Genomic DNA, 9,160 nt, shown 5'->3' on the forward strand with positions numbered 1-9,160 from the left:
GACAGACCTTTTTCCTTCTCTCATTATTCCAATGACCTCAGTGAAACATGAAAGGTCAGTGGTGTATACTGTTCTTACCAAGTTGTTTACCTACATGATTTCAGTACATTCATCTATTGTTTGCTCATCATACAAGTAACTGAAAAGGATACTGTGAAAACACATTAATCTGATACAAAGAAAAAAGGCATTGCTTTCCATTGTCCAAGATAACAATTCAAATAATATAAGCCCTAACAACAACAAAAAACTGAATCTCACATTGAGTTTCAGATGGGGTAAGTGAAGACAAAATTAATGGACTTCCACTGCATAATGCTACGGAATAACTCCTGCAGTTTAGTTTTGCAAGTTGAAATCGTGAAATTCATACTACCCTAAATTAGTGCTATGCTTTCACATGCCACTCCTGATATTTCAGAATTTCCTACCATAAAAATATTTCTAAAAGTAATTCCTCATTACTCAACTGCCTGAAACAAGTTACCTGCTGTAGAATAGTACAAACAAGCGTGATTTACTTAAGAATTTTCAATCTAGTTAAAATAAAGTTAGTCAAACCAAAGTTTTTCCCGTCTTGTTCAATTATAGGATTGAGTTTTACTACTCTATTTATGTCTAAACATAATTATGCAACTTTTTTACATAAAAGATCATCTGGATAATAATAAGGTTCTAGCAATATTTACAAGAAATATATCCATCCATACATATGGATATTTTTCAAAAGGTACCATTAGCACAAAATGTAGATGCTTGCTAACAGCAACTAATTTAACAATAATACTGAGTAAAACTGAGTATCTAAAGCTTTGCACACTCTGTGGCACAGCACATTGTTGATGGCATTGCAGTTTGATAATCTAAGAAACAGCAATTGTGACATTAGTTACTTGACAAATATTTTGTGCAATTGATGCTCTAAATATACTGAAACACGCATTTCATTGCTTTTCTTAAAGGATGTTTTTATTCACAGTAGTATCTACTACTGCAACATTTAAAAATAAAATCATCAAGTATATTAGCATTTTAATTTCCAGAGTTCTGGCTTGTTTCTTTCATTATAGCATTAAGTATAAAAACTTTTACCAAATAATCCATTTATGATTACTTCTGAAATGTAACACATTCAAGGACCTCAAGTATTCACTACTGCAAAGTTGTTTTTTTTTTTCCCCTTGGCAGAGTTATTCTATAATCTTAATATAAATATAATAGGAAAAGAAATATATCAACAAACTTGAAACTATGATATCAAGCAAATGTGGGCATGCCAAAAAAGTCAGGATTCTGAACTTCAGAAAAGCAAAACTCAATCATTCCATATTAAAGGAATTATTGGATGACATCCCCTGAGGAGTTGTCCTTAGAGACAAAATAACAAAGCAGAGCTGGCAACTCTTTAAGGACACCTTTCTGAGCAAACAAAAGCTCTCCATCTCCCAGGCATAAGAAATTGTGCAGGGGAGGCAGGAAACTGTCATGGCTGAGGAAAGACCAGCTGGTCAAATTGAAGGAAAGAAGTAGTGGAAGAGGGAATGAGTGGCCTAGGCATGAAAAAGAGAAAGGGATTCCACAGATACACTGGTTAATAAATAAAGGCTAAGGAGATTGTAATCCTCTGATAAATGAGAAAGGGAGAAACGGCAACAAGAGTGGCTGAGGTACTCCATAAGTTCTTTGCCTCAGTCTTCACTGTCAGTCACACACTTCACACCTCTCCAGCCACTGAACAGCAATGGTTAGGGAGGAAAAACCCCTCCCCACTGTAACAGAAGTTTGAGGCCACCCAATGAGATTAAATGTGTACAAGTCTATGGCACCAGATTATGTGTGTCCTAGGGTCCTGAAGGAACCAGATGACATTGCCAAGTCACCGTCCATGATAGGTGAAAAAAGCAGCTGTCAGGCAAAGATCCTGGTGACTTAAAAAAAAAAAAAAAGAGAAGAGAAACACTTGTTTCTACTTCCAAGAAGGGGATAAAGGAAAACCTAATCTTGTTCAGTCTGAAGAGGAGAAGACTCTGGAGAGACCTCACCATGGCCTACCAGTATTTCAGTGAAGCTTATAAACAAGAGGTAGGCTTTTTTCATGTGTTCTGATAGTGTTAGGGCAAGGATAGGGGAGTTTAAATTAGATGTTAGGAGAAAATTATTCACTCAGAGAGTGGTGAGGCACTGGCACAGGCTACCCAGAAAAACTGTGTATACCCCATCCCTGCAGGCATTCAAGGCCAGGCTGAGTGGGGCCCTGGTCAGCCTGACCTAGGGGGAAGCAACCTGCCCATGGTAGCGGATTGAAACTGGGTGTTCCTGAAGGTGCCTTCTAGTCCAAGCCATTCTGTGACTCTTTGATCTCCTGGCATTTACTGTAAGATGACTAATGATTCTTATGTGTTTGGGACTGGCATGCATACAAATTCCTTTAAACCCATTTTAAAAACACAAGATTACAGTACCTGAATAGAAAAAGTTCTGCTTTGCTTTCAATTAATTATCTAATTTTACTTGACTCTTGCAAAAATTTTAAGTTATAACCACTTGAAAAAAAGCTTTCAAACTAGTGCTTCTCCACTGGAGCACAGAAAAAAAATCACCTCTTTTTCACTTAGTAGTTAGAAGAAGTATTTATGTGAAATCAGCTTCTGTAAAGTTTTAGTTTTTGAGGAGTTTCCAGGACAGCTTTACCAAAATGCTTGCCTTCCCAGTTTACAGGCCACTACTATCACTTTGTTCATTATTAAGGGTGACAGGACAGTGGCAAACAAATCATTACATAGTTGATTAAATTTGCATCTCTACTTCTATTACCTTGCAGTTACAGTGTGCGGCTGACATTTGCTCAAACCTGAAGTGTTTTTTTTTCTCTACATTTGAAAACTTCTGAAACTACAAACATCAGTTGAGGTTAGAAAGACTTCCGTAAGTATGGTTTAGTCTCACCTGTACAGATCCAGCCGTCACCTGCAAGTCTCTTAACATCTTGTTAAGAAAGGAAGCAACTGAAAAAGCCCTGACGCACAGAATTACAGACTGGCTTGGGATGGAAGAGACAATGAAGCCCATCCACTTAACAACTCAATGCCACAGGCAGGGCTGCCGCTCAATAGATCAGGCTGCACACAGCCTCATCTAAGTCAGCTCTGAAAGCCTCCAGGATGGGACACCCCCAGCTTCTCTAGACAACCTGTTCCATGCCTCACCAATCTTTAAGTAAAGAAATTCCTCCTAAAATCTAACAAATTCAGTTTAAAGCCTTCATTGCTTGTCCCATCCGTCCATCTAACAAGTCAGTCTTCATCCTATTGGCAGGCTTCCCTCCAGTACTGAAAGGCCACAAGAGCCTCCTTGGAGCCTCCTCTTTGAAGAGAAAGACTGACCTAACAGCTAGAGAAAGGCTTTTGCAGGTTAAGGACTCGAAATCTTTTCAAGGAAGAGAGCCTTACGGACTCTTCCTCAGAGCTAGTCAGCGGGCCTCACTACTACTGCCTTCCTATTCCAGCAGCATTTCAGTCAGCAAGCCTCCGAACGCTCTGGGGGCAGACCTTTGAGTTCAAAATCAAGAGTTAAAGTCACACCACGCAACACCACCACCGCTAACGGCTCCGTCGTGCGACCGGCAACTCACGACCAGGCTCCAGGGGCGAGAGGGACGGCACCTAAGGGAGGCATCCCTGTGCGGAGCGGGGACGGCCCGGCCACAGGCAAACAGCGGGAGGGGCGCAGGACCACGCGCCTCGGGGACGAGCCCAGAACGGCTCTGGGTGACGAGTGGGGAGAGCCGCGGCCCGGGGCAGCGGGCACGGTACTCACCTGTCTGCCTCGCTCCGCCCGCCCGGCAGCGCCGCCGCGGCTCCTCGACGCCTCCCGCCGCGGACCCACGCAGCGGACCCGGGGCGGCCTGAAGCGGCGGCCGAAGGGCGCGCATACGCGGCGCGGGCTCGGCGACCGCTCCCCTCCTCACCGGCCGGGGCCGGACCCTGCCCCGTCTCCCCGGCTCCGCATTCCTGCGGCGACCTACGGGCGACCCCCGCCTCCTCCCCGAGCGCCGCACGGCCCCGGCCCCCGCAGGGCGGCCGTCTCCCTCGCGCGCGCCTAAGCCGCGGCGCCGGGACCCTCTGCCCGCCGCCCCAGCTCCCAGCCGCCCGCTTCACTCGCTACCCGGGACCGGACTCCTCGCCGCCATCTCGCCCGAGGGGAGAAAGGACCGCGCACGCTCAGACGACGAAATCCCAACTGCGGCGGCGACGCGCATGCGCGGAGGCGGGAGAGCATCCGCCCCCGCCGGACGGCGCGCACCTGCCGGGGGGCGGGGCTGAGCGCCGCGTCCCGTCCCGTGTGGTGCGCGGAGCGGGGGGTCGGGCCGCGCCGTGCCGCGGGGAAGTGGGCGGTGCGCCGGGAGCCTGAGGCGGCCTTTGCGTGGTGACTGAAGTCGTTCCTGAAAGGCGCTTGGCTCGGCTGTAGAGAGTAGCGTCAGGTGTAGGAGATTTGGATTAGGAATGGTTCTCACCCTGCAGAAAGCGATCTCGTATACGTGTGCAGTGAGGTGGAACCAAAGAACATCGTGAGTTGGAAGAGGTCCACGAGGATCACATAGTCCAGCTTGTGGCAGCGCACGAGACCTCTGAAAATTGAAACGCTGTGACTGAGAGGACTGTTCGGACACTCCCCGAACCCCAGCACTCAGGGTCTATGGCCGCTGCCCTGGGGAGCTGATCCACGGCCTCCACCTTCTGCCGAACGACCTTTCCCTAACGAACCCCTGACCCTCCTCTGAGGCAGCTCCATGCCATCCCTCGGGTGCAAAGGTGTGGAAGCTGATGGCAGAACCTGAGATTATCCCCTTAGCCCACGTCTGTGTGGTCACCTTCCCCCACTGGCAGTCTTGCGGGCAAGTGCGGGTTGGACTCGATGATCTCTGGAGATCCCTTGCAACCCCTACAATTCTGTGATTCGGTGATTCTGTGATGTGGTTTTCTCTTCATGCAGGTGCTTGCTTCCCTGGCGGCATGCATTGTGCTCAGTGATGGCTGCCACAAGCACTGCTGCTTGGCAGCAAAGGATAGTTAGTCTCTGGGCTGTCCTCCCCAACCACAGTCTAGTGCAGGGAAGTCTTTTCTCTATGCTATCCCTGAGCTCCTCTGTAAGACTTCTGTCATGAAGCAGTTTCATCGGGTTCGTTACCACTTTCCTCTGATGTGTATAAGGACCCTTTTTTCCTGCCAGTTTGAGCATCCTTTGCAAGGCAGTCCTCAAATTCTTCCTTAGCCTTCCTTATTCCTGCTTAGATTTGATATGGAGTGTTTCATAGCTTTCTGTTCTCATTGGGCCTGGACAAGCTCTGTTCCCCTAATGGAACAAAGGAATTTCCTTGCCAAGCACACTCACATTCCTCCTTCACAGTCTGCCACAACACACTGTCAAACTGGAAGTTGCCATGAACGTTAACCAGATAGTTCCAAAATCTAATACATTCTGATAAACAGATGAATCTGTGTGGTTTATGTTTTAATGTTATGTTTAGTAATGAAAACTTCCTGCTACTTCAGTATCATTTTCAGTTTTAGCAGTTTCTGTCTCCACTGTGTTCCATTTCAATAGCCTCAAATTTGTATCCTGCAAACAATGACCATGAATATAAATGAAAATGAATGACAATGAAAATTAGTTTGATGAACTAATCTTATCTGCTCTGAATGTTTTGTTCTCCATGATCATGTGATGTGTCACACTAGCTATGGCTTTTTGAAAGGCAATAGTTCTTGCTAAACTGTTTCTGTAAATTCAGTTCCCTTTATTTTCCCTGACATATTTCTTAAAAAGTTGAAGGATGAGACTCATAATAGGTTAATATTCTAAGGAGTTTGGAATGAATCAACAAATGCCCAGCTATGCAATAGTCTGAATAGAAACAGTTTTGAATCCCTCTCTAAAGCACACATTAACCTTTCTTTTTATAATAAGAGAGAAACTTTTGAAAGATGTTGAATCCAAGGTATGAGGCTGCCTTCAAATAAATTAAGTTTTTGTGTTAGGTAGAGAATTCTAACAATGGCAAAACTAATATTGAAATTAAAATGATGAGTGCATCTCATTCAAGAATACTGACAACTGACAAGAAAGATGTGAGGTTACTTTTATTATTTATTTTCTTATTCAGTATTTATTAGAGTGCTTCTGTTGAAGAATTCATAAAGAAGAAATCATAAACAAGCTGAACACAAATAAGTTTAAGAAAATAAAGCAACAGCAGTAGTTGTATGTCATTTACAATCCCTTGGTTCCTTGAGGTCCTGCAGGTAAATAAGCTCACTGTATGTATTTTACTATTAGCTATTCCTTGGCATTATTTTTGTGAAGTGCTGAAATCAGGACTGTTTTCTGATTTTCCTGATCCTCCAGGAAAAAACTAGGAAGGGTTTCTATCCTACCAGCATGAGCTTGACTAGCTCAGATCCACTGACAACATTCTAAGCACCAGCCAGCTGCAGTACTTTGGCACGTACAGCTCCTCCCCAGCCCTTGTGGCTGAGCACCTGCTGGATTGCTAGTAAAGAAATAAACTTTGCCTTATACACCATCTGCCTCCATGAAAGGGAGAGCAAGCGACTCTATCAAACTCCAGAGCTAATCTGCTTCATACAGGATAAAGAAACACTAGAGAAGAGAAAAAAAAAAAACAACAACTAGTTATGATTCTCAGGAGATCTGGCTGTAGCTGCTCTAAATGGTTCCATAAGGAAGCATACACTATCAGAAATCAGCAGGAATTTGCCCTAGCTGTGACCTCTCCTTTCCCTCCCATCCCTCCCTGTGCTGCCGCCTTTGTCCTTTCTAGAAGTAAACACAGGATTTGCCTGTGTGCTTGCTGCTGGGGACTCAATTGAAAAAAAAAATTAAATCCTATACCATAGTTACATAATAACAAACTAGAACACCTTTCTTAATGTAACGAAATAATCTGCTTTCTCATCTTTTGAGCTTGCCAGCCAGTCACTCTTCTAAAGACTACTATTATTTGTGGTTTTCTTTTTTTCAGAGCACTTTGATTTAATGATCAGTCTAGTATTCCACTGCATTGTTTATAACATACATAGGTCAACTTCTGCCCCAAATCAGCAAACATAAGACAGTATGTCAGGAAGACCTTAAAAGCATAATGAGAGTCAGAAATGTATAGCAGCACTAATTAGTTAGCTTGATGAATTAACGAGATAATTATGCAGGAAGTAACATTCTGAAATGGTATAGCCTATTCTAAGGGAAATTAATGCAGTAAGTAAAGGTCTCTTTCTGTTGTTCCATATCTTCAGGTATTTTCTGAAAGAAGGAACGTTATCACATGTGCTTTTCCAGGCTTGTTTCTACAACTCATTGTGAAAAGTTTTTCTGTTGGTGTAAATTTGAAGCAAATGCATAAAAAATAAACTGTTCTTTATGATAACTATATTTATGAGTAAAATCACGCTCTTCTCACTCTGAAAAGGAAATAATTTCTCACAGTTCACATTTTGCTGTTCTGTGGATACAGCTGGCGTCTTCAGGAGCTATTTTGGCAAAGTTTACCTTGGCCAACGTGAAGGCTAACCTACAGGACCTTCATTGAGTAAAACTTGAGAGTCTTCAGGCTATTATTTTACAGATCTTTCTTTGTTCAAGGATTGCCATTGTAAAAGCAAATGAACCTTAACAGTTAGAACTGCCTTTTAAAGTTATTATTATTACTTTAAATATTTTGTTAGAGTACTTCATAATCCAGTTTTAAAGTGTCACTGATAGTAGACTTAGTCATGTGCCACACAACAGTATGTAGTTAGCTACAATGAACAGGAAGAAATAGGAAAGCAAAAAGGCACAATACTGTATGCCCAGGATTCCAAAGTACAAAAAATGAACAAACAAACAACAACAACAAAAAGGTGCTTTTCAGGAAAAATAGTCCTAAACCTGGACATTTCATAACCTAGGGTTAGGTTAGGGTGTATTTTTTTTTTTTTTAAATATGATTTTTCTTTTGGTTAAATACTAATCCATCATGTGGAGCAATGAGGTATTCTAAGAACTGCTGGTAGTTTGTCTGGTTGACATTAAGGTTCACGCATTTAAAGCAAGAGAAAAAAGAACAGACTAGACACTAGTGTTAGAATTGAAATACTATATTAAGATTACAGGATTAAAAATAGAAACATCCACTTAAACCCAAATTTTTAGTACCATTGCATTAATTTTATCCTGTCAGTATGAAGGAAAGTGATAGCACATGATAGTTTCCTGTGCTAGAATTGAAGCAGGAAAGAACATAAAGGATGAGGGTACTTGAATATTTATGAAAAATGGCTTTGAGTTTACTTCAGAAGATGAGTCACAGAGTTATGCTCAAGTCCAGACAACAGAAGAGGTCTGGGCTTGCTCACTAAATCTTCACCTTTCTAAGATACTTTTTTTTTTTAAGTTTTATTTTTTAAGTCAGCTGTTTGCATACTTAAAATTGTTATTAACCTGAAAAGGAAGAAAGGGAAGAGAACTCGTAAAGATCAAATTCAGTTCATATGCTTGACCTGTTAAAGTCTATAAGCCTAGAAAATTTTGAAATAGTACTTGCTTTAAAATAAGAGGAGGAAGCAATATAATAGCGAAAGGAAGCTCTGCAGGAGAGTTTTAGTTAAACCTATCTAAATTGCCATAGCTACCAAAGCTCAGGGCACAAACAACAGAATTTTGAGGGAAATTAGGATATAATCTTCACATCTCAAATGTGAGCAACAGAAGAATTACATGTGGTTTACACAATTACGAGCATATTAAAAATTTAACACTGGCAGCCATCAGCATGCTGACATTTCAGCACAGAACAAATAGTAGTGTTAACTGCTTTGCACAGTAGAGACTAAAACTAAATTCATAAAATATAAATATATAAAATATATTCATAAAATATAAATTTGCTGATGTGTTATTTTCCAAAACAAGAAAAAAATATAGCCAGGTTAAAATCCTTCTCTATTGTTTGAAGTACAGGAGTAGCTTATTGCTGCAAGTAGGAACAACAGTCTGAATTTCAAATGAGTCCTAGGCCTAGTGGAAACAACACTGTTACAAAACAAACTCTTATACATATTTTCAAAGAAAGCAAATTTTTTGTTTTATTCCCCCAATT

At 42.1% G+C, this 9,160-nt stretch overlaps 1 protein-coding gene across 3 annotated transcripts in view; it reads right to left on the bottom strand.

The window, feature by feature from the left end:
- Window positions 1-4,259, bottom strand: part of APC (APC regulator of Wnt signaling pathway) — a 93,822-nt gene extending 89,563 nt beyond the window's left edge. Inside the window, exon 1 of one of the 3 annotated variants that reach the window (XM_031609905.2) lies at window positions 4,165-4,259. The gene's annotated coding sequence lies outside the window, so the exon portion shown is untranslated. The other 2 variants (XM_090132464.1, XM_031609906.2) reach the window with 2 other exon arrangements.
- Between the last annotated feature and the right edge of the window lie 4,901 nt (window positions 4,260-9,160).

This window comes from Phasianus colchicus, chromosome Z (genome assembly GCF_987193195.1).
Source record: "Phasianus colchicus chromosome Z, bPhaCol1.hap1.1, whole genome shotgun sequence".
NCBI lineage: Eukaryota > Metazoa > Chordata > Aves > Galliformes > Phasianidae > Phasianus > Phasianus colchicus.